Raw genomic sequence first — 27,376 nt, 5'->3', positions numbered from 1 at the left:
CCCTGTGTTCTGCATTGCACTATAGAGATGGGCATTTGTGTTCGTAGCTCCAGCATAAATGCATATTGATGAATCATAGTCTAGTCAAGTCCCCATTTCCTGCTGCTGAAGTTGCCCTAACCACACATATACTGTAGATATTATATTAAGCAGAGCGATGAGAGAGATATTTATAAACCACTTTATACCAAGTGCTGGTAAAATCATGTATTTGCTTTGATAGTCAGTTGGTGGTTAAGTTAAATATAATGTAATTAAAGTGTATAGGTACACATTGCTAGACAGCAGTTACAACAGTGATACCTGTTTGCAGTTTCTGTAACTATATTGGACAAAAATATAAACGCAACATGCAACAATTTCAAGGATTTTACTGAGTTACAGTTCATATAGGGAAATCAGTTAATTTAAATTAATTCATTAGGCCCTAATCTATGGATTGCACTTGACTGGGAATACAGATGAGCATCTGTTGGTTACAGATACCTTACAAAAAAAAGTAGGGCGTGGATCAGAAAACCAGTCAGTATCTGGTGTGACCACCATTTGCCTCATGCAGCGCGACACATCTCCTTCAGGCTGTTGATTGTGGCCTGTGGAATGTTGTCCCACTCCTCTTCAATGACCATGCAAAGTTGCTGGATATTGGCGGGAAGGGGAACACGCTGTTGATCCAGAGCACCCCAAACATGCTCAATGGGTGACATGTCTGGTGAGTATCCAGGCCATGGAAGAACTGGAACATTTTCAGCTTCCAGGAAATTATGTACAGATCCTTGTGACATGGGGCCGTGTCTTACAATGCTGAAACATGAGGTGATGGCAGCGGATGAATGGCACGACAACGGGCCTCAGGATCTCGGGCACGAAATCTCTGTGCATTCAAATTTCAATTGCAATTCAAATTGCAATTATGTTCGTAGTCTGTAGTTTATGCCTGCCTGCCCATACCATAAACCCACCGCCACCGTGGGGCACTCTGTTCACAACGTTGACATCAGCAAACCGCTCGCCCACATAACGTGGCCTGCGGTCATTCACTGGTCAGACGTACTGCCAAACTCTCTAAAATGACATTGGAGGCTGCTTATGGTAGAGAAAATAATATAACATTCTCTGGCAACAGCTCAGGTAGACATTCTTGCAGTCAGCATGCTAATTGCACACTCCCTCAAAACTTGAGACATCTGTGGCATTGTGTTGTGTGACAAAAATTCACATTTTAGAGTGGCCTTCTATTGTCCCCAGCACAAGTTGCACCTGTGTAATGATCATGCTGTTTAATCAGCTTTTTGATATGCCACACCTGTCAGGTGGAGGGATTATCTTGGCAAAGGAGAAATGCTCACTAACAGTGATGTAAACACATTTCTGAGAGAAAAAAGCTTTTCTGAGCATATGGAACATTTCTGGGATCTTTTATTTCAGCTCATGAAACATGGGACTAACACTTTGTTGCGTTTATATTTTTGTTCAGTGTATGTTGTGAACTATATCTCCATTGTGCGTTTATTCTTGTGACTGCAACATTCTGTACTGTACCATTGCCCTTTCCATCCTGACATTGTTTGCCTTAGAGTTACCTTTTTGGAATGAGATGTTCGATGAGGAGGTGTCTACCTCCTTTTGGTCATGTAGTGTACACAAGCAGATTGTTGTTGTCAGTGTCAAAGTTGCAGCTAGATTTCTTGCATAATTGGTTTTACTGTATGAAACATGTTTTCTTCTTGAAGGAGGTGCATTGGCAATGCATATAAAGATCAAGTACCATTTTACAGTGTATTACTGTAGCTGTTGTCATTAATATTTATTGGCCTTCATTTTGATTTCCGCAGGTTGTCAAACTACAGTTACAGGCAAGCCATCCACGGCATCACAGATAGACAAAAACCACGTGCGCGTTCCAAATGACACCCTATTTCCCTATGGGCCCTGGTCAAATGTAGTGCACTGTGTAGGGAATGGGGGGCCATTTGGGAAGTAGCCCCTAGCCATCTGTGGCCCTGTGCCACATGACTCTCCTCTCCTCCTCAGCTCAGGGAAGTAACATCTTACTCCTGTCCTCATTGTTGAAAAAGGATGTGACAAAGAGAGATTTCCGTGGAGATAAATATTTAATAGCTCATGCTGACTTATTCATGTTATATGGGCCTACTCCCGCATGTTCTCCTCCATACCGGTCACATCCCTCTCACCAAAAACACGGAGTCATAAAAGGGAAGTAATAACTTTACTTTCAGCCAAAGAGACATCTTGATCTAGTTAAGTGATATTCCAGATCCAGAATAGCGTAGTGGTGGATGAATGGCTTGTACAGTACAGGGGTATTATGATAGATATCTATTAGTGCGCACACCTCTTAAATATCATCCTCCCTAACAGTTTTGACAGGAGCGACTTTTTCCCTTGTCAAAGCCAATCGGTTGTGGAGGGATGGGGGGATTGAACCAAAGTGACAGAAGAGGATGGTTGCAATTACTGATAAAGGGAGAAAGTGTCGAACAGGATGCAACGGGTATCTACTTGCGATGTTTGATGGGATTTATCCGACGGACGGTCGGTCGGTCGTGGTCGTCCGACGCCGGGATTGGGGTGTATTTAAACGGCGCTCGAAGATGAGCCGCCCTTGGAAAAAGTGACGAGTCGTTCCCCTTGACGTTATTGACTGACTCGTCTAATCAATTCGACTTGTCTGCTAAGTGGCTCCGGATCTGCAGTCATATTATGACAGGGGCCGGGACTGACAATACATCATAACTACCTCCTCCAAATTCTTTCCTCCTTCTCCCGCAGAGAGGAGAGGAAAGGCCGGCTAGGACGGAGTAGACCTGGAAACTGGGAAGGATAAATCACCTTAACCCAAATGTCTCTGGTCAAAAGTAGTGCACTATATAGGAAATAGGCTACCATTTGGGATGCATTTGGGGGATCACAAGCATACTCTAGCAGTTAGGAAAGTCTGACTACACTAACCGGTCAGTAACTCTGAGAGATCTCTTCATTTCAGTAGAAATTCTATAACATGTTGTGTTTTTATGTAGAATCCTATTGGATTTGTGCCCTAATGGTGGCAGTGTTGCTATCATATGTATCTGTCAGGGCTTTATGATATCCTTAGTTGATATAAACATCCACTTGAGTAGGAAAAGCAGGATCGTTTCAACTACAGCTCCTCTGTTAGTTTTTTGTTGTTGAGTGGATGATTATTTATCTTTCATCTCTTGTTCTCTTCCCTTATATAGACTGCAGTGTCACAAGTTGGAAAGCTTCTGCAGGTGAATACTAGGTCATATTTACTGACATTTACAGAACATAATGGAATGAAGTCCGCTCTAAATGGCATGCTACAGTTCTGTTCTGGCAGCAGAATGGGCAATTCTACACACTGCCCATTTAACATAAAACAACAACAAAGGAATACATATATATATATAGTTATTTCTTAATTTAAAGGCGTACAACCTATTTTTAGTTGCCAGGTGCATAGTAGACAGTAGCTGCTCATCAGACCACATCTGTAAGCTGATCAATATTTGATGATAACGAGACAATCTGGACGCTAGTTTTGAAACAACAAGGAAATGTTTTGCGCTCATCATGAACCTGTGTCATAGGCAGGTTTATAGAGTATCATAAAGAATGCATGCACATTGGTTTTAAATCTAACCCTGGCTCATGCAATTTTAAACACAAAATACAGGGGTGACTATGCTTTATTAAAAAATACATATTTTATATGTCTATTTTTGCATAGTGAACCCTTGTAAATAAACTAAAAATATACTACAGATGGTAAGTGTGTCGTCTGAATCAGAAGCACACCTTGAGATCGGCTGAGAAACTTTATTGTGAGTATGTTTTACATTTCCGAGTTAGTGATTACAGTGCCTTGCAAAACTATTCACCCCCTTGGCATTATCCCTATTTTGTTGCATTACAACCTGTAATTTAAATTGATTTTTATTTGGATTTCATGTAATGGACATACACAAAATAGTCCAAATTGGTGAAGAGACCTGCAAAAAATTACTTGTTTCAAAACATTCTAAAGAAATAACTGAAAAGTGGTGCGTGCATATGTATTCACCCCCTTTGCTATGATGCCCCTAAATAAGATCTGGTGCAACCAATTACCTTCAGAAGTCACATAATTAGTTAAATAAAGTCCCCCTGTGTTACATGATCTGTCACATGATCTCAGTATATATACACCTGTTCTGAAAGGCCCCACAGTCTGCAACATCACTAAGCAAGGGGCACTACCAAGCAAGCGACACTATGAAGACCAAGGAGCTCTCCAAACAGGTCAGGGACAAAGTTGTGGAGAAGTACAGATCAGGGTTGGGTTCTAAAAAAAGATCTGAAACTTTGAACATCCCACGGAGCACCATTAAATCCGTTATTAAAAAATTGAAAGAATATCTGTAACGCCCTGGCCATAGAGAGGGTTTTTTGTTCTCTATTTTTGGTTAGGCCAGGGTGTGACATGGGTGGGCGTTCTATGTTCCATTTTCTATGTTGGTGTATTTCTTTGTTTCGGCCGTGTATGGCTCTCAATCAGGAACAGCTGTAGATCGTTGTTGCTGATTGAGAATCATACATAGGCAGCCTGTTTTTCCTTTGGGGTTTGTGGGTGAATGTTTTCTGTTTAGTTTGTTCCTGACAGAACTGTTGCTGGTCGTTTTTTGGTTATTTTTGTATAGTGTTCATTCGGTTATTAAAATCTTGTAAGATGAACACATCCTCCGCTGCACCTTGGTCTCATTTGAACGACGGCCGTTACAATATCGCACCACAACAAACTTGCCAAGAGAGGGTCAACCCACCAAAACTCACGGACCAGGCAAGGAGGGCATTAATCAGAGAGGCAACAAAGAGACCAAAGATAACCCTGAAGGTGCTGCAAAGCTCCACAGCGGAGATTGGAGTATCTGTCCATAGGACCACTTTAAGCCGTACACTCCACAGAGCTGGTCTTTACGGAAGAGTGGCCAGAAAAGAATAAGCAAACATGTTTGGTGTTTGCCAAAAGGCATGTGGGAGACTCTCCAAACATATGGAAGAAGATACTCTGGTCAGATGAGACTAAAACTGAGCTTTTTGGCCATCAAGGAAAAAGCTATGTCTGGGGCAAACCCAACACCTCGCATCACCCAGAGAACACCATCCCCACAGTGAAGCATGGTGGTGGCAGCATCATGTTGTTGGGATGTTTTTCATTGGCAGAGATAGGGAAACTGGTAAGAAATGAAGGAATGATTGATGGCGCTAAATACAGGGAAATTCTTGAGGGTAACCTGTTTCAGTCTTCCGGAGATTTGAGACTGGGATGGAGGTTCACCTTCCAGCAGGACAATGACCCTAAGTATACTGCAAAAGCAACACTTAAGTGGTTTAAGGGAAAACATTTACATTTCCTGGAATGGCCTAGTCAAAGCCCAGACCTCAATCCAATTGAGAATCTGTGGTATGACTTAAAGATTGCTGTACACAAGTGGAACCCATCAAACTTGAAGTAGCTGGAGCAGTTTTGCCTTGAAGAATGGGCAAAAATCCCAGTGGCTAGATGTGCCAAGCTTATAGAGACATACCCCAAGAGACTTGCAGCTGTAATTGCCTCAAAAGGTGGCTCTACAAAGTATTGACTTTGGGGGGGTGAATAATTATGTTTGTTAAGTTTTCTGTTTATTTGTCTTATTTCTCATTTGTTTCACAATAAAAAATATTTTGCATCTTCAAAGTGGTAGGCATGTTGTGTAAATCAAATGATACAAACCCCCCCAAAATATATTTTCATTCCAGGGTGTAAGGCAACAAAATAAGAAAAATGCCAAGGGGGTGAATACTTTCGCAAGCCACTGTACTCATTACAAACCTACATCCTGTTACACATCTCCCAATAAGCTTGCCCAGATACTTCAAGCCAAGATCCCACTACTATCCCTACTGCTGTGTTATTCAAATATATTAAACAATATTTCATGTGTTTGAAACAATGTCAAACTCCCAACTCCTGAAGAGCCACTGCAGTGCGGTAACTGTTAGGTCCTTTCTCCAGCTTTAATCACTGTTGGCTTGGATCCACTTCCTGTCCGAAAGTGAAACAGCTTAGGAATGTCATTATTTGAAAAGAAAACAGAGAGGATCCGAAGAGGAAGTTCTCTGGTTCTACATTTACGCAAAAACGCCAACACACACGTCCGCGGATGCACACATGGACGCGCAGGGGAACACTCTCTCTCACACGCACACACGCGCACACGCACACACGCGCACACACACACACACACACACACACACACACACACACACACACACACACACACACACACACACACACACACACACACACACACACACACACACACACACACACACACACAGGGCTGGGAGGGGAGTATTGCTGGGAAACATCAAATGCCCAGGGAGGGGAAAAAGACTGACTTTTCCCACATTTAGAATCCATGGATACTTCAGAAGTTCATCTAAAAATAGATCTATGTCAACACCAGCATTGAAACGATGAATGCAATGATGGTGTCTTTACTCACTCACTATATAGGGTCAGAGGGAAGATGCCACTGTGTGAATGTATCGCTCTTTGCTGCTGAGTATGTTCCTGTGTTAACATAAATTGACTGAAAACCAGCACTAACACACAGTTATATGAAAACTATTCTACTTTCCATGTAGCCTAATTTTGATCAGCTAATAGCCTAATGATCAAGCAACATTATGGACTAAACTTCAAAAATCCTGTTACTGCAGGATTATTTTGCTGCGACAATAAAGTTCAAATTAAGATCCTACCCCTGTGTATTAGTTAGTCCTGTCTCTGTTAGAGAAAACAAGGTCAATGTCATACAGAATGTTGTAGGGGAGAACTGGGACAAAAGTACTGTAACACCGTTAGTTTTTTTCCACTAATTACTCAGATATTGATAGAGCTAAAGACACCATATTTATGATAAAGAACTTATATATTTCCTCTGCCTTTAGCGACTAAAAGGTCCCGGAAATGTTCCATACGCACAAAAAGCTTATTTCTCTCCAATTTTGTGTAGACGTTTGTTAATAATCCATCCATCTGATAGGTGTGGCATATCAAGAAGCTGATTACACAGCATGATCACTAAACAGATGCAACTTGTGCTAGGAACAATAAAATGCCGCTCTAGTTTTGAGGGAGCGTGCAATTGGCATCCTTTGCTGTTGTTCTGGGATTGATTTGCACTTTTCGCACCAAAGTACGTTCATCTCTAGGAGACAGAACGCGTCTCCTTCCTGAGCGGCTGCGTGGTCCCATGGTGTTTATACTTGTGTACTATTGTTTGTACAGATTAATGTGGTACCTTCAGGCGTTTGGAAATTGCTCCCAAGGATCAACCAGACTTGTGGTCTACAATTCTTTTTCTGAGGTCTTGGCTGATTTCTTTTGATTTTCCCATGATGCCAAGCAAAGAGGCACTGAGTTTGAAGGTAGGCTTAGGGACAGAAGTAACAGCTGGCGAAAAGTGCACAATGTCTGTCTTATCTCCATGTTTCTGTTTTGTAATGCTCGTTACTTTCAACAAATGTACCATCAGCCATCATGTCATGTTTATGTTGATTTGAATAAATAATGTAATAGGTTCTAAGTGTATAAAAATGAACCATGCGTGAACATTGCAATGTTGCGCAACCACAATATTTTGCCTTACAATATTAATCTCACTAAAATGGATCACATAATAGCTACATGAACCATACCTTTCTCATCTCACTTTAACGGGAATGCAGTAGGAGATGTTTTTCACAATTTTCAATGACTTCATGCTTAGCCCTTACCAATCATGTTCACTCCAGTTGTCCTTGCCATGTGCGCTCCTCGTGTCTTGATAGAATAAATGTCTTTATTCTCTTCACAAAAGGCAAACTCATCATGCTTATTACAATTCTATGGCTTGATACAAGGTTATTGACCCCCAGAATCATGAAGATAATTATTTTTAACCACTAACCTCTTGATAAAAGCTTATGTGAGAAGCTGATCGATCAAGTCAATTGATTAATGCATAATTCTAATGATCATATATAATTTTCAAAGATTCAGTCTCGTATTTTGCTAACATTATAAAAGCAATATGAACTAGAGGAGACAATGTTCTGTGTTTACATTTTATTTTATTTTATTCCAGGTCATCAGTTAACCCTTGGCCTACAATGGTCGCGACCCCGAGGATATCTAATTAGCATAATACAACAATTCCCATCAAAATTCATCAGTTTAAGCTATAGATATGTTTTTTGTTGTTGCATGGGCTGCGTCTCAATCACCACATCCGCCAATATCGCCCTTCCGCATCTGCGGTGAAAATGTGGCAGAGTTAGAGCAGTGTTTGTCAGACCATAAGATATCCCGAAAATCGGTCTTCTCCCAAAAACGTCTGTAGCGTCCGAACGGATTGGCCTACAACCTATTATGATATTATATTATATTATTATATTATATTATATGAAACTATATGACACTATATTGAAAGCTGAGACCCATGAACATGAAACTCCCGGTACTAATTTTTTTTTAAATGCTGTATGTATATATGAAGATAGTTTAGTGCCTAAAATATAGGGATAAATACAGTGCCTTTTCCACATTTGGTTACGTTACAGCCTTATTCTAAAATGAATTAAATAAAAAATGTTACTCATCAAATCTACACACAATACCCCATAATGTCAAAGAAAAAACTGGTTTTTAGAAATGTTTGAAAATGTGTGTATATGTGTATATATATATATATATAAAAACAGAAATACCTTATTTACATAAGTATTCAGACCCTTTGCTATGAGACTTGAAATTGAGATCAGGTGCATCCTGTTTCCATTGATCATCCTTGAGATGTTTCTACAACTTGACTGGAGTCAACCTGTGGTAAATTCAATTGATTGGACATGATTTGGAAAGGCACAAACCTGTCTATTTAAGGTCCCACAGTGGACACTGCATGTCAGAGCAAAAACTAAGCCATGAGGTCGAAGGAATTGTCTGTAGAGCTCCAAGACAGGATTGTGTCGAGGCACAGATCTGGGGAAGGGTACTAAGGGCTCCCGAGTGGCGCAGTGGTCTAAGGCACTGCTTGAGGTGTCACTACAGACACTCTGGTTTGAATCCAGGCTGTATCACATCTGGCTGTGATTCGGAGTCCCATAGGGTGGTGCACAATTGGCTCAGATTCGTCCAGGTTTGGCCGGTGTAGGCTGTCGTTGTAAATAATAATTTGTTCTTAACTGACTTGCCTAGTTAAATAAAGGTTACAAAAAATATATACACTACCTTTCAAAAGTTTGGGATCACTTAGAAATGTCCTTGTTTTTGAAAGAAAAGCTATTTTTTTGGTCCATTTAAATAACATAAAATGGATCAATTAATGGAGTATCTACATAGGCGTACAGAGGCCCATTATCAGCAACCATCACTCCCGTGTTCCAATGGCACGTTGTGTTAGCTAATCCAAGTGTATCATTTTAAAAGGCAAATTGATCATTAGAAAACCCTTTTGCAATTATGTTAGCACAGCTGCAAACTGTCGTTCTGATTAAAGAAGCAATAAAACTGGCCTTCTTTAGACTAGTTGAGTGTCTGGAGCATCAGCATTTGTGGGTTTGATTACAGGCTCAAAATGGCCAGAAACATAGCCCTTTCTTCTGAAACTCTTCAGTCTATTCTTGTTCTGAGAAATGAAAGCTATTCTGTGCGAGAGATTGCCAAGAAACTGAAGAGCTCGTACAACTCTGTGTACTACTCCACAACTGAGCAAGAGGACAAGTACATTCGAGTGTCTAGTTTGAGAAACAGACGTCTCACAAGTCCTCAACAGGCAGCTTCATTAAATAGTACCCACAAAACACCAGTCTCAACGTCAACAGTGAAGAGGCGACTCCGGGATGTTGGCCTTCTAGGTAAAGTTGCAAAGAAAAGCCATGTCTCAGACTGGCCAATAAAAAGAAAAGATTAAGATGTGCAGAAGAACACAGACACTGGACAGAGGAACTCCTTGATGCTGGCCTCCTAGAGTTGCCATCCTGGCCAAACTGAGCAATCAGGGGATAAGGGCCTTGGTCAGGGAGGTGAACAAGACCATGATGGTCACTCTGATAGAGCGAAAGAGTTCCTCTGTGGAAATGGGAGAAACTTCCAGAAGGTCAACCATCTCTGCAGTACTCCACCAATCAGGCCTTTATGATAGAGTGGCCAGACGGAAGCCACTCCTCAGTAAAAGGCACATGACAGCCCGCTTGGAGTTTGCCTAAAGACTCTCAGACTATGAGAAACCAGAGTCTCTGGTCTGATGAAACCAAGATTGAACTGTTTGCCCTAAATGCCAAACGTCACGTCTAGAGGAAACCTGGTACCATCTCTGCTGTGAAGCATGGTGGTGGCAGCATCATGCTGTGGGGATGTTTTTCAGCAGCAGGGACTGGGAGACTAGTCAGGATTGAAGGAAAGATGAACGGAGCAAAGAACAGAGAGATCCTTGATGAAAACCTGCTCCAGAACGCTCAGGACCTCAGACTGGGGGCGAAGGTTCACCTTCCAACAGGACAACAACCCTAAACACACAGCCAAGACAACGCAGGAGTGGCTTCGGTACAAGTCTCTGAATGTCCTTGAGTGGCCCAGCCAGAGCCCAGACTTGAACCCAATCAAACATCTCTGGAGAGACCTGAAAATAGCTGTGCAGCAACGCTCCCTATTCAGCCTGACAGAGCTTGAGAGGATCTATGGAGAAGAATGGGAGAAACTCCCCAAATACAGGTGTGCCAAACTTGTAGCGTCATACCCAAGGAGACTCGAGGGTGTAATCTCTGTCAAAGGTGCTTCAAAAAAGTATTGAGTAAAGGGTCTGAATACTTATGTAAATGTTATATATTTTTATTTTATGGTGTATTGTGTGGACATTGATGAGATGTTTTTTTTAATCAATTTTAGAATAAGGCTGTAACGTAACAAAATGTGGAAGAAGTCAAAGGGTCTGAACACTTTCTGGATGCACTGTACATGTACAAATAAAAAAATAAAAAAATACTAATCTTTCTTATATAGCTCAGATATAGGACAGACACTTAAGAACAAACTTCTTTAAGCATTTTTGGGGGACTCTCTGTTGTTCCATGTAGTGAATCTGTTATTGTAATGCCAAATTAAATGTTTCATCCAATACTTTTTTAAATATATTTTTTTGATACCTTAACTTAAGGTGTTTTAAAATTCCAAATAAAATAGCTAAATGATCCTTGGTATGACCATCTTAAAACAATTTCATATGTTAGCTTAGAACCCTCCCCTCTCTTCCCCCGGCTTAGACAGGGTTTAGACTCTCGTGGGTTAAATTTGTGTTACTTTCATCCCACCAGTCTCTCCTGTAACTTCTCCCAAGTTAACACCCAAGACTAGCTCACATAATACTTGAAACCAATGCTGTCATTTATTCACTAGATGCGTTAAGAAAACAACATATATTTTCAACCTAAGCAGAACTCTACATCTCGGCGAAACATGGTCAGACTGGGCTGTTTTATTATAGAGAGGTCGTCCTCCGCATTAGGAACGGTCTGACTTTAGTATATTATTCTAGCTTCTGTCTTATCTGAGAAAATGTGTGTGTTACCTTCGCCCTGTGTTACTTTCGTCCCGGCTCTCTCCTGCCTCAGTAGCTATGCAGCACCTGATGTTTGTGGTACACTGACTTCTATCTTTACACTATGATCTATTTTCCTCTCTTTACAACTGAACCAAATTCAAATGTGTTTGTTGCAGACATTTTGGAATGACTTTACACAGATGACTTTACCCATTCCATAGAAGGCTTTAGTGGAGCCGGCATATCTAAACTGTATTCAAATGATCCAAGTCCAGAACCCCCCTCAAGGTCAAATCACCTAAACATCTCATGATGTAAATTCATCTGTCCTCTCAGGTCCTCCTTTTCCCTGGAATCCTATTGTGTGTTTGTGACATGCAATCATAGAACGTTGGGGATCATGTATATCTCCCATCGTGCCTGAGTGACCATGAAAAGGCCAGGCCAGCACGATCCTAACCGGTCAGTGTATTGTTCTCCGTTTCTGCCACCTTACTCATGTCTGTGGGTATGTACTGATCTCATAGGCCGATAGCAGTGGGCAGACGACAGTGGGCAGGCCAGTTCTGTTCTATATTTGTCCAGGGCCACTTTCACTGATTGTCTTTAGGAGCAACCACTTTTCTCTCCTCCCTTCCTTGATGTAAGGCGATGTCCCAAACGCGGCCCTTATTTATTTATTCAGCTTGGAGATGCAGATGTGTGTGTGTGTGTGTGTGTGTGTGTGTGTGTGTGTGTGTGTGTGTGTGTGTGTGTGTGTTTTTCCAGCTTGTAGACTGTACAGTAGATGTCACCTCGGTGGGCGTAGTTACAGAGACACCAGTGTGTATTAGACTAGTCAGAGCCGGAGGGCAGCGTAGCCTGCGAGGTCAGTCTGTATTATTGTTGTAATTATTATCTATCTAGCAACTCTTTGCATGTTAGAGTCAGCGGCTCTGAAAACATTAACACGTCAGAGACACTAATGTTTTCATGCTTGTTTTTTGTTTTGTTCCGTTCCTTTGTCCCGGCAAACGTGGAGCAGTTGGTTAACGCTCCCAAAATAATGTAGGAAGAAATGAAAGAAAAACATGCTTTTCTGAGAAATATAGAAGGCAAAATGCCGTTTTTTGTCTATTCTCTGCCTCGATTGCTTTTGTTATTGTAGGTTCATAACCAAGGCCCAGCACACATCAAGCAGAGCTACTGTAGATCTGTCTGTATTTGCTAAGCCATTTTTAGAGTTGATACTTTTCCATGAATTTGACAAAGGTCTTTCAGTATAGTCCGTCTAATAACATTACTCCGACAGACAGAGAACGCTCAACTGAAATAATATACTGCAATGTGCTTTGGAGAGAACCTACTAACATATCTGTCAGTGTCACCTCACTAGACGGTTCATTAATCAAGATTAGATTCAAGCACTATGGAGTGATCCAACATACACTCTGCCGTTCATACAGTAAATGTACTGTAGCTTACCTTCTACCCCTCTGTATCCTGTCCCAGGCATTGAAATTCCTCCATGATATGTCAAAATACACATTTAATGCAATAAAATAGCCAAATTAAATGCAAATAAGTTTGATTAGTAGCAGTTGTAATTTGTGTTTTTTTTAATGGTTCTAATTAACTTTGCAATTACAACTACTATTACCTAATTTTTTACATTCTCAAGGTATTGAAATACAATGGTAAGATGCTGTTGATAGCTGATTCTGGGCTGGGAAGAATGATATGCTTACCCACCACGTTTGTCTTCTAAGAAAGAGCAATGGTAACTCATTTCCAATAAGGTATGCTATGAAATAATATGAATTGAAACAAGTGATCATTTGTCATTTGTCATTTCATATGGAGCTAATGTAAATGTTTATCAGCACAGCATTATGACAGCATTTTCTAAACTGCAGAGGGGGTTCTTGCAATGATTTTGTAGGTTTCCTATACCATTATCGTCTGTAGAATGCATTTATTACACCCCTCTTGTACAGTTTGAATGCATATTTGTTGATTCCATGGAGCAGGTTGGTAGGCCTTTTTACTAGTGTTTTTCCTGTTCCTGTTTGAAGTGCCAATCTTAACCGCTTTTGCTTTTGTGAGATATGTTTTCATTTGATGTTGCCTTTACAGATGGCATAATATCTGGATCTTTTGGATTCCTCTGTGAAGAAGAGAGGGATAGAGAGCGGAGTGACAGAAAGCAAGGCTCTTGATGTTGTGTGCTGCGCGGAGCTGACAGGTACTCTCAAAGCGAAGACCTTTTACATGCTGTACCTGCAGCCAGAAGCGTTTTGACGAGCGATCAGTGTGGCTGTCTTCTTCTCTAACAGCCGTATGGTGTAACACATCTATTGAATGCACACTGACACACAAACACGGGCACAGACGCATGCGGGTGAGCGCGTGCGCACACACACACACACAGACACACAGTCTACACAGCTCAACTTACTGACGTAGACGGACGCATGCTGGTGAGCACAGTTGTGCGCGCGCACACACACACACACACACACACACACACACACACACACACACACACACACACACAAACAACACATACATGCAAACACACTTCTATGGGCGCACACACACGCATACACACACACACACACACACACACACACTCTTAACACACCGGTAATGCTACTTCACTATTTGAATGATTTCTCTGCCAACTGAACCATATCACAGCTGTAGCATGAGACGAGTGTAGCCCTCCATCAAAAGGGCTCTTTAAATAAAATAATGTCTTCTGATGATTCAAAGCAAATATTTCCCTAGCACACGTTTACCGAATGTACTCTTCTGAAGAGAGGGTTCAAGTAAGTGGGGCAGAGTTTGAAACAGTGCTCTGCAGCCTGGGTTTTAAACAACGTGGAAAAAATGGAACTGAGAAACCCTTTAACCATTTTCTCAAGAAGAGGAGACCAGATGTTTGTTCTTAACAACAACATGTATTTGTCACTCCTGGGAGGACGATGGTCATACATTCTTTGACATTTCGCAACAGAATGCACTAAAGAAAGAAATTCACAGGGACACAGGTCACACACAGCTTGCCTATTGGCAATTGTTCTCACGCAACTTTGATCTATCAATAATAAACTTGAAGTTAAGCCTATTTAGCAGTGAGACTGAGACCTTTTACGGTGACACAGAGTATTTCTGCCATTTGGCAGACACTTTTATCCAAAGCAACCAACAATAGTGCATGCATACATTTTCATATGGGTTGTCCCAGCAGACTGTCACATATGTATACTTTTAGGGATAATTTCACTTTCTGAGTAAAATCTAGTTTCTAACATTCAGCATAAGAACTCCACTTCCTGTCGTTCTTGCCTGTCATTGACACCACTACTGTAGCACTCTCTCTTTGCTGTGTGACCTCAGATAGTTGCTAGGTTCATATTCTCCCTTTACAACGAATCTAAGCGCTACATCATTTAAATCAGATGGATATATGGTGTTTCGACACGTCGTCCCAATAGGCGATACGCCACGACACAACTACCGCTACCACCTTTTCCTCTCAATCTACCCAACCTGCTAATCATTTCATTTTCTGGTTGAATATTTCCCAAATTGAATGAATCTGATGAAATGTGTTAAGAGCCACAGATTCCACCTCGCACCTCTGGTTTGAAGGGCCCTTTTCCCCTCATCCCTCCTCCTTTCTTCCTTCCATCCTTCCACATCGTTCCAGAGGAGCTGATGATTGTTAAACCTGGTGACAGACTGGTGACAGACTGGTGACAGGCTGTTAGGAAAGCGTAGTTCATTATCGATGCCATTGCAGTTCTTAAAGGTTATTCACTTCCTGTCTCCTTAAAGAGGGCCTCGGCCAATGGAGTGACATGTTAATGCTGTATACCCAAACCGTGAAAAAACAAATTGGAAGTTGCAAGGAAAAAAAAGGAGCGGTTTGTGTGAAATGTGAAGTAATGTTTGAACATTTCCCGCTACTTAAGGATGTGGATGTGGATAGATCGCGGAGCCGCTTAGACATGGCTCCTGCCTGTATTCTCAACCACCAGATAACGAACAACACAACAAGCCTCTCTCTTGTCAGTCAGATCTGTCAGTCACACTCCTTTATATCTCCCCAGATTGCATTTCCTTATCATCTTTCATTGTGTATTACAATTCGTTTTTTAATAAAATAAAACATCTAGGAATTGATAGGACATCTTGAATCAGTCCCTCTGTGCTTTAGCAGGAGAAAATGGAAATAGTCTGCTGAAAATCCATATCACTGAAAATCCAAATAGCACCTCCTAAAAAGGATGGAAGTAAATACAATCAAAGGGAAGCTTTTTTTGGACACTTTCCCTTTTTTGGACATATTGCCAGATTCTTAACACAGTGTATTGAATCTGCAGGTTAAACGGGTTCTACCTTCTCTGCCCAAGGCAGTTTATTAAAACTTTCACATGAGAAAACTGTTACGAACACGAAACTTCCTTGTAATGAATGAATGCCTCGCATTCACTTTGGGGGAACATCCTTTTCTCATTAAGTCTCATTAAATTCAACTATATTTAGTCTCCTGGCTAACCTTGGCTGATCTTGGTTTCCTCATAGGCTCACTCCCACTGGCTTTTAATTCAGCGGTACAACTAGCCTGAGACCATTCTCCATCGAGGCTTTGCCATATATCCTTTCTTCACTATTGTAAAACAGTAACTCAGGTAGGGATGTTTTACACTGTTTTTGGGTGGATTGATAAAAGTGTATGTAATGTAACCTACATAAAAGAACCTTTATACACAAAAAGAGGGATGCATGTGTCCTGGGATGAGACCCCTAGCATGGGATCATGTGAGTCTCTGTTATCAGAGTGGTCAGTATGGGGCTGTGTATTTCTGGACATTTTTGGACATGTGGAACCCAGCTGAAAAAGCAGTCTCTCTGTAGGTTGCGTTCGGAAAGGAATGGATTCCCGACCGTCCCAACCAGACCTGATTGGGACAACCTTGATCGCTCCACCACGTGTGGTCACCATGACCCTGTCTTCATCCTTGTTTATTGTTTATTGTTTATCTCAGCATGTGCCACAGTGTTGGGGAGAGACTGGCCAGAGTGGAAATGTTTAGTTGTGTTTCCTTTTTCTCTCACCCACTCAGAAAGTCTACAAAGAAAATTGCCACCCAACTTGGCCCAAGTGTTTCAGGTTGTTGTGACCCCCCATTCTCTTCATCTCAAATGTTCTTTCTTTCTTTCTCTCTCTCTCAATTCAATTTCATTTCAATTTAAGGGCTTTATTGGCATGGGAAACATTAACATTGCCAAAGAAAGTGAACTAGATAATAAACAAAAGTGAAATAAACAATAAAAATTAACAGTAAACATTACACTCACGAAAGATCCAAATGAATAAAGACATTACAAATGTCATATTATGTGGAAAAATTGCTAAAGTACAAAAAGGAAAATAAATAAATATAAATATGGGTTGTATTTACAACGGTGTTTGTTATTCACTGGTTGCCCTTTTCTTGTGGCAGCAGGTCACAAATCGTGCTGCTGTGATGGCACACTGGTATTTCACCCAATAGATATGGGAGTTTATCAAAATTGGATTTGTTTTTTAAATCTTTGTGGATCTGTGTAATCTGAGGGAAAAATATGTCTCTAATATGGTCATACATTTGGCAGGAGGTTAGGAAGTGCAGCTCAGTTTCCACCTCATTTTGTAGGCAGTGTGCACATCTTCTCTTGAAAGCCAGGTCTGCCTTCTCAATAGCAAGGCTATGCTCACTGAGTCTTTACATAGTCAAAGCTTTTCTTAAGTTTGGGTCAGGTATTCTGCCACTGTGTACTCTCTGTTTAGGGCCAACTAGCATTCTAGTTTGCTCTGTTTTTTTGTTAATTCTTTATTAAGAGTCAAGTAATTATCTTTTTGTTTTCTCATGATTTGGTTGTGTTGTGTTGTGTTGCTGTCCTGGGGCTCTATGGCGTCTGTTTGTGTTTGTGAAGAGAGGTGATGGCTATGTTATGGAAGGTTTGGGAATTGCTTCCTTATAAGTGGTTTTCTTGGTACCATTTGAAAGGAAACACTTTGACGTTTGTGAAAATGTGAAAGGAATGTAGGAGAATAAAACACATTACATCTGGTAAAAGATAATACAAAGATTTTTTTTTTTTTTGCATTTCTTTGTACCATGATCTTTGAAATGCAAGAGAATGGCCATAATGTGTTATTCCAGCCCATGTGCAATTTACATATTGGCCACTAGATGGCAGCAGTGTATGTGCAACGTTTTAGTCTGATCCAATGAACCATTGCATTTCTGTTCAAAATGTTGTCTCAAGACCGCCCAAATGTGCCTAATTTGTTTATTAATAACTTTTCATGTTCAAAATTGTGCACTCTCCTCAAACAATAGCATGGTATTACTTCACTGTAATAGCTACAGTACTGTAAATTGGACAGTGCAGTTAGATTAACAAGAATTTAAGCTTTCTGCCAATATCAGATATGTCTATGTCCTGGGAAATGTTCTTGTTACTTACAACCTCATGCTAATCACATTAGCCTACGTTAGCTCAACCATCCCATAGGGGACTAACCAATCCTGAAGAAGATAACTGATTCAAGCATTTTTAGCCAGATCCTAATTGGTATGTCAAATTTTATGTTCCTTTTGTTGGCATAGAAAGCCCTTCTTGCCTTGTCTCCCAGCTCGTTCACAGCTTTGTGAAAATGACCTGTGGCACTTTTGTTTAGGCCGAGGTATGTATAGTTTTTTGTGTGCTCTAGGGCAACGGTACCTAGATGGGATTTGTATTTGTGATCCTGGCAACTGGACCTTTTTTGGAACACCATTATTTATGTCTTACTGAGATTTACTGTCAGGGCCCAGGTCTGACAGAATCTGTGCAGAAGATCTAGGCAGTGGTGGAAAAAGTACCCAATTGTCATACTTGAGTAATAGAAGTCAATGTAATAGAAAATGACTCAAGTAAACGTCATCCAGTAAAATTTTACTTGAGTAAAAGTCTAAAAGTATTTGGTTTAAAATATACTTAAGTATCAAAAGTAAATGCAATTACTGAAATATACTTAAATATCAAAAGTAAAATATAAATAATTTCTAATTCCTTATCTTAAGCAAACCAGACGGGCCCATTTATTTATTGCATTTACGGATAGCCAGAGGCACACTCCAACATTCAGACATAATTTATTAACAAAGCATGTATGTTTAGTGAGTCTGCCAGATCAGAGGCAGTAGGATGACCAGGGATGTTCTGTTGATAAGTGTGTGAATCGTCATACTAAGCATTCAAAATGTACTTTTGTGTGTCAAGGAAAATGTATGGGGTAAAAAGTACAATATTTTCTTATGGAATGTAGTGAAGTAAAAGTATAAATATAAATAGTAAAGTACAGATACCTAAAACAACAACTTAAGTAGTACTTTAAAGTATTTTTACTTAAGTACTTTACACCATTGGATCTTGGTGCTGCTGTAGGCCGTCCTTGGTTGAGGACAGAAGCACCAGATCATCAGCTAACAGTAGACATTTGACTTCAGATTTTAGTAGGGTGAGGCCGGGTGCTGCAGACTGTTCTAGTGCCCTCGCCAATTTGTTGATATATATGTTGAAGAGGGTGGAGCTTAAGCTGCATCCTTGTCTCACCCCACGACCCTGTGGAAAGAAATGTGAGTTTTTTGCCAATTTGGATTTTATAATGTTTTTTTCCCCCCACACCACTTTACATCGATTTGTATAGCAGACCCTCATGCCAAATTGAGTCAAAAGCTTGTTTGAAATCAACAAAGCATGAGAAGACTTTGCCTTTGTTTTAGTTTGTTTGTTTGTCAATTAGGGTGTGCAGGGTGAATACGTGGTCTGTCATATGGTAATTTGGTAAAAAGCCAATTTGACATTTGCTCAGTACATTGTTTTCACTGAGGAAATGTACGAGTCTGCTGTTAATAATAATGAAGAGGATTTTCCCAAGGTTGCTGTTGACGCAGATCCCATGGTAGTTATTGGGGTCAAATTTGTCTCCATTTTTGTGAATTTGGGCTGGTCAGTCCTTGGTTCCAAATATTCTCTCTCTCTCTCTCTCTCTCTCTCTCTCTCTCTCTCTCTCTCTCTCTCTCTCTCTCTCTCTCTCTCTCTCTCTCTCTCATGTTCTGTAAGTTCTGTGGTCCCAGTGGTGTGAGTGATATGCAGAAATCAAACATCTTTGGCAAACTGTTAAAGCTAGAATCGTTAACTGAAACAATAACAAAGCGATCAACCCACCTCAGTTTTGGTAAAAAAACTGGACCTGGAGAAATGTAACCACTCTCAAATGCATAGACAGAGGCAAGGACTGATCATCCATGAAATCAAAATTATAGTTTTAACCATGTTTTGAGGCTATACAGTGTTTGTTTACATTGTATCGTATGTAAGGCATTTTCTTCGGTTTTATTCCTGTTGACCAGTTGTGTGACAGAAACGTAAATAGAATGTGCTCGTGAGAGGGAATGAGAGAGAGAGAGAGAGAGAGAGAGAGAGAGAGAGAGAGAGAGTCACTGATACAAGTTAAAGCTGAAACATATTAGATGCATTTTCCAGAAGAGCAAGCAGTTAAAAAGAACAGAACAATTTCCAACTGTGGTTCCTTATGAGAGATGAAAGCGATAGAAAAGTAATTCCTTCTGCAAAATTACATTTTAAAAATATACGTTCTCACACATAGAAAGTTTGGGATCTCCTCATCTTTATCAATTGGTGACATTAAGCAATTATCCTTAAGTGGTTGAGTGAGAGAGAGTGAAAGAGAGAGGGGAATGTTCTCTTAAATTCTAACGCTTAAATAATGTTATTTTGGCAGCTCAGAGTACAGTTGTGGCCCCAGGCTTAATGGCGCCACCTCAATACGCCACTGTGGTTGGGCACTCTCTCAGCACATGGCATTCATTTTTGCCTTTATAGTGCTCTACTTTTGACGAGAGCCCATTGGGCTCTGGTAAAATGTAGTGCACTGTACAGGGAATAGGATGCCATTTGGGACGTAGCCACTCTATGAAATCCTCTCCTTTTCCAGTGGTAAAGAATCAAGATGCTTGCAAAATTACATTGACAATTAGGGGTGGGTGGATCTCCCAGTGAACAGAGCCAAGCCGAGTGTAACCCTGCTGAAGATCAAATGGCTGGGTCAGGGAAGGCCTAACACTGGCTCTGTAAATCATTTAGAATAGGGATGCATCCCAAATGGCACCCTATTCTGTTTTTAGTGCACTCCTTTTAATCAGGGCCCATAAGTCTCTGTTAAAAAGTAGTGAAGTTTGTTGGGAATAGGGTGCCATTTGGGACAAAACCATATCGTAGTGTGTTTCTGGGCACTTCTATAGACTTGGCCTTAGTTAGAAACATGCGCAACAAACAAGAAGAGCCAGTTAATGGTGACACAGATCGTTAGAGTGTATGACATAAGTGACGTTATTAGAACCACTCATCGTCACAGTTCAGGAGTGTGAAGAAGGATCAAGAGTTTGTTTCTGCTTTGTTTTTTGGCCATTTCATATTTCCCAAAAGGATGTTGTTCCAAAAGTGAATGGTGGAAGCGACGCTGCCATTAAAACAATTTTACGAGGTAAAATCATTCTGAGATATATCTATATCAGGTTCAGGAGGTGACTCAAATTTGGGTGTCTCGAGTACAGTAATGTACTGTATGTAGCACTGTAAACATAATGTAATGAATATTGTTAATTATGTCATTTTGGAGTTACTAGCATAGCGATGGAGATCGAATGGATTGAATAACAGCATGGAGCTCCTATGCATGTTAAGTATTTATAAGATAATGGTAAAATGACTTAAATATCTTTGTCCCTTTTATTTCCACCAGGAAACTGCACTAGGTGAACTGTTCTAGAACTGAGCCAACGGTTCAAATGTCAGCTGTATGATTCCAGCTTGTACTTTCCTTCTATGAGAAGAGAATGAAGGAGTGGGAATTGAGCAGGGTTGGGGAGTAACTGATTTATGGAATCATGTAACACCTTTCTGTTTTCTCAATGACATTCAATTCAGCTTTGGGAAAAGGTGCACGTTTTAAGTATGTTCCACCTGAGTGAGTCTGACCAGAGGTCAGAGACCACTAAGATGACACACCAAATGTGTTGGGTGGATTCTTTTTGTGTTCTTCTTATGCCCAAAAGTAATGGAAAGTAATCAGATTACTTTACTGAGTTTGGGTAATCCAAAAGTTACGTTACTGATTACAATTTTGGACAGGTAACTAGTAACTGTAACAGATTACATTTACAAAGTAACCCATCCAAACCTGGAATTGAGTCACATCTCTTCGGAGAATAACCTCTTTATTTGCAATTAATCCAAACTCCTGAGAGCTCTGTGTTCATTTGGTTTTAAAGAATAGACACAAGAGTAGACTTACTTAACCTCTAGGCCTTAGGAAAGAAACCCATAAATAAATGAACTCGATAATTAACCTACATTTACATTAGATGACTTCACAACTCACGTAAACCTACAGTATAAATCATATACCCTAGCAAACTGGCTAGTAAAGGAGGCATGCTAAGACAATGTAACATTTTGCAGTCTACTTTGTGTATGTATAAGTGATACATTATAAAGTATGAATAAATATAAATGATGCTTATTACAGTGAACAATATCTACACAAAATGACATCACTAATTGCTGGGCCTATCGTGTGCATCGCAACATGAGACAAAGTTGCATACACAGTTAACAACCTATTTTAATATAATTGCTTGTGTTTGTTCTTAGCGGTGCATGAATTAATGTGTATGTGTTGGAAGACCGCCTTGTCTCCCCCCTGATATTAAGATTCCCTTAATATCAGATTTCAGTTTGATAGGTACAGATGACAGCTTATCGGCCCAGGCAATTATGGACATTGATTTGTCCTTCTTCAGTTTGATTTGATTCAGACAATAATAAAATGTATGCAGATGTAATACGTTTGACAAAATGTGAACGCATAAATGGGCTGAAAGTTATTGAAACCTATCAATGTGGTCCTTTGTACTGTGCAATGAAGTCTTGGTGCCGTACTTCAATCCTAGGCTTCTAGCCATTGATGGAACTGAGTGGCAGAAGCATTGGACAGAGTCAGATTGCAGTTACTGGAGAAACTTCAGGACAGAAGAAGGGACATAACAGCAAAAAGTTGATGCATTAATTGGTTGTGTACCTTCTGTTAAAATTACTTTCTGGCACTAAACTGAAGCAAAGCATTCTCTCTCTCTCTCTCTCTCTCTTTCTCTCTCTCTCTCTCTCTCTCTTTCTGCCTCTGTGTCTCTCTGTCTTTGAAATAAATACATTTGTTAATCTGTAAGAGCCCAGTGTGCTGCTTTTGGCATTTAATCAAAAAATAAATCATATGCACGTTTCCAGCAGTCTCAAAAGATAAATGACGCAATATTTCTGTGGAGTCTTCTTTAAGAACTTTTACATATGCATCACACTTTTCCACATGTTCTCCTCTTCCCTCTTTGTTTTCCTGAAACTGCCTTCTGAAATGTAGTTAAAATATTCAGAGGCTGTTCTCTATGTCTGTCTCTCTCTCTCTCTCGCTCTCTCTCTGTCTAACTAACATTCCCTCTCTAGCTCTATCTAACTAACATTCCCTCTCTATCTCCATCTCTAGCTCTATCTAACATTCCCTCTCTCTCTCGCTCTCTCTCTAACTAACATTCCCTCTCTATCTCTAGCTCTAGCTCTATCTAACTAACATTCCCTCTCTATCTCCATCTCTAGCTCTATCTAACATTCCCTCTCTCTCTCGCTCTCTCTCTAACTAACATTCCCTCTCTATCTCTAGCTCTAGCTCTATCTAACTAACATTCCCTCTCTATCTCCATCTCTAGCTCTATCTAACATTCCCTCTCTCTCTCGCTCTCTCTCTAACTAACATTCCCTCTCTATCTCTAGCTCTAGCTCTATCTAACTAACATTCCCTCTCTATCTCCATCTCTAGCTCTATCTAACATTCCCTCTCTCTCTCGCTCTCTCTCTAACTAACATTCCCTCTCTCTCTCTCTCTCTCTCTCTCTCTCTCTCTATCTAACTAACATTCTCTCTCTCTCTATCTAACTAACATTCCCTCTCTATCTCTAGCTCTCTCACTATCTCTTCTCAAACACCATATTTTTTCTGTTTTATTGTGCTTAATATAAAGGCAACAATTATTTGATTTCAGAGTTATGAAAGTATGATTGTTATGAGAAAACAAGCAATTTAAGCTTTAATTGGTATCATTTTTCATGGAGCTGGCAAGGTACTTAACTCTTTGCCACTTTTTTTCCTCATAAAATTGCATATTTATATTCCTGAATGGAGATTACATTTTCATTTTGTTTTATTTCTCTGTAATTGGGATGCATGTTGTGTACCTGCAAACGGAAAAAGCGTTTTATAAACATTACCCACACATTTGTTTATTCAATCCTGCTGTAAGCTTATTGCCTTCCACATGAGCTTCTCGTACATTTAGAAGGTACATGACAGAAATGTCCAATGAATACAATAAATGAAATATAAACAAATACAATGCCTTTCTTCCTCTGTTGCACAAACAGATGCATAACTTAAGCAGTGAAACTGGTTTCATACACACTGTGTAGATAATAACAGTGTTTTAAAGTATATTAAACCAGCAGATACCGGCACATGTAAGTAAACACCTCCGTTGTATAACACATCAATTGTTAAGTAACTGATATTAATCCCACTGCTGCACCTTGTCTTCTCTGAATGTCTCCCAGTCCACATCACACCAGAAATGTCCTTTCCATGGGTATTTAGATGCCTGACATTCCATGATGAAAAAGTTTCAATGAGATCATCGTAGATTACATCCAGGGCTACAGCTGTGCCAGCAAGGCACTTTGGGTAAAATAATGTATCACAAGAGTTTATGTATATAAACAACTACTTACATACTATGTAATACAATTGATTTATCATACCATTTCATAAAACTAAAGCTTTGTCCTGATTGTTAATATATTTGTTAGTATTAATTGGGCTAATTGAAAATTATATATTTCCCATTTGATGTATGTTGAATGTCTGAATTAAATAACTATGGTATGGTGCTAAGCAAAGAAAACTATTGTTAGTTTGTTTAATGGAGATAACCAGACACGTTAATAGGAAGCAATGTAAGTGTGTGGTTTCTACCATTGACTATATATGCCGTAATCAATGGTAGAATTCAGTGGTAGAAATGTTAGACTTCCTGTGTGGGTTTCTTTCACTTGGGAATGCCACACATTCCATAGAGATTTGAGGGTGACATGCAGCTGGTTCCTACTCCAATTCCCAGTGGGATTACACAACCAGGAAGTCTGAATGTACACACATTGCAGACGCACACACACACATACACACTCAATCTGCCTTACATACAGAAAATTCACTAAAGGATTTGGTTGCTACACAGACATACAGTAGCTACAATACAGGTGTGTAGTACCTTGATGTGTAGTAGTACTATGATACAGATGTAGGATCTTAATTTGATCATTCTTTTGTTGTTAGAATATTTCTGCACCGCAGGAAATGCAGATGAGCTTTGTGATTTACATAAATTCACTGAAAAACCACACTAACACATTAAGCAGCAGTATGGACTAAACATTAAAATCCTGCTGCTGCAGGATTATTTTGCTGTGACAATATAGGTCAAAATAAGATCCTACATCTGTACACTTTCATCAACTTATAGATTGATGTGTCAAATGACCCTGAAAAGTGCCTGAAGATCCCTCCCAAAGCTACCCAGAGCCAGTTAGGGGAAGATAAATTGTAGCTCTCTTTCCACATAAATTAAGTCAGGGCCTTTAATGACATAATGATACAATAATAATAAGGGCTATGCAAGCAATGTGGCTGAGCCTGCATATTTGCAATGGGACACTGGGGGAAAGAGAGAGAGAGAGAGAGAGAGATAAAGGAAAAAGAAAACGTGAGGAGAAGAGCAACTATTATAAGAAGAGAGCCCCCTGTACAGACAGTCTGACGCCAGATGGCTTCTTGTAATAAATATTCAACCTTAACTCTGTTCCCATGTAGCTTTTTTTCCTCCTCTTTTTGTATGGCTGCCAGCACACCCACACGGATCTGGGCCAGCCAAATGATTACAGTAGAACAAACAAAAAAAGTGCAAAGGAGGAAACAGGCCGACAGGGTCCTGTACACAGTGAGATAGAGCGGCAGTATGTGCTGAAAGCCCTACAATTTTGTATGTGGGAAAGTTAAAACTGTGGGAGGAACAGAAAAGAGAGAGGAGGGAAGAGAATGGAGGGAATGGAGGGAGAGAGGGAAAGGAGGGAGAGAGGGAAAGGAGGGAGAGAGGGAAGGGAGGGATAGAGAGAAGGGAGGGATAGAGGGAAAGTTAGAAATCCTCTGTGTGAGATACTGAACAGACAGTGTTGCAGCAGAGGCCAATAATTGTTTATATAGTGGAACTGTTTCTGATGTTGCATGACTAAGAAATCCTTGTAAAATAGCCTATTTGCAGTTGTGCAGCGCATGTGGACATGGGTAGACGTTCCCTAAGGTCTATGTCCACGCCCCCGCGAGGATATCAAATTAGCATAATAAAAAAATCCCCATACAAATCTGTCAGTTTAAACTAGAATCTCCTCTCGTGAGACTCTCATGAACACGATGGTGTTCTCCGTTTTTCTCTACAACCGCCCCAAGTGTCAGGAGACTCTTCTCTGCCAACTTTTGTCTTTAGCGTCCGAACGGTTTGGGCTACACACTAATCTGTGCAAAGGTGAGACTCTCACAAACATTTACATGTCGGTTGTTTTGCTCCAAGACGCCAAATGGCCACACACATAAACCTCATCTGAAGGTCTCCCGGTACCAGTTGACAAAATGTATACACTTAAAAAAAGATATACTGTATATGTTTCCTGATCTTTTTTATGTCTGTCAGATATAGGAGAGACAATTCAGAACAAAAATCCTTTTGATATTTTTTGGGAACTATCTGTTCCATGTAGTGAATATTTTATTCAATGCATTTGTATGAGCTAATAGCAGTAAGACCAAACATATATTTTTTTATACATACCAGTCAAAAGTTCAGACACACATACTCATTCAAGGGCTTTTCTTTATTTTGACTATTTTCTACATTGTTGAATAGTAGAGAAGACATCAACATTATGAAATAATACTTATGGAATCATATAGTAAGCAAAAAAGTGTTAAACAAATCAAAATATTATTTATATTTAAGACTCTTCAAAGTGGCCACCTTTTGCCTTGATGACAGCTTTGCACACTCTTGGCATTCTCTCAACCAGCTTCACCTGGAATGCTTTTCCAACAGTCTTGAAGGAGTTCCCACATATGCTGAGCATTTGTTGGCTGTTTTTCCTTCACTCTGTGGCCCAACTCATCCCAAACCATCTCAATTCGGTTGAGGTCAGGGGATTGTGGAGGCCAAGTCATCTGATGCATCCCTCCATCACCCTCCTTCTTGGTCAAATATCCCTTACACAGCCTGGAGGTGTGTTGGGTCATCGTACTGTTGAAAAACAAACGATAGTCCCACTAAGCGCAAACCAAATGGGATGGCGTATCGATGCAGAATGCTGTGGTAACCTCGTAAGGATCTACGGGATTGGTGTCCCTATACCAGGATGGTTGTTCTAACGTGTGCTAATGTGACTAGAATTACGCTGTATGTAACAGCAAACTTTCCAGAACATAGACATAGCTTAAATGGGCAGAAA

The sequence above is a fragment of the Salmo trutta genome, chromosome 39 (assembly GCF_901001165.1).
Source record: "Salmo trutta chromosome 39, fSalTru1.1, whole genome shotgun sequence".
In the NCBI taxonomy this organism is placed as follows: domain Eukaryota; kingdom Metazoa; phylum Chordata; class Actinopteri; order Salmoniformes; family Salmonidae; genus Salmo; species Salmo trutta.
The sequence above is the reverse complement of the archived record's forward strand: the minus strand, read 5'-3'. Positions refer to the sequence as shown.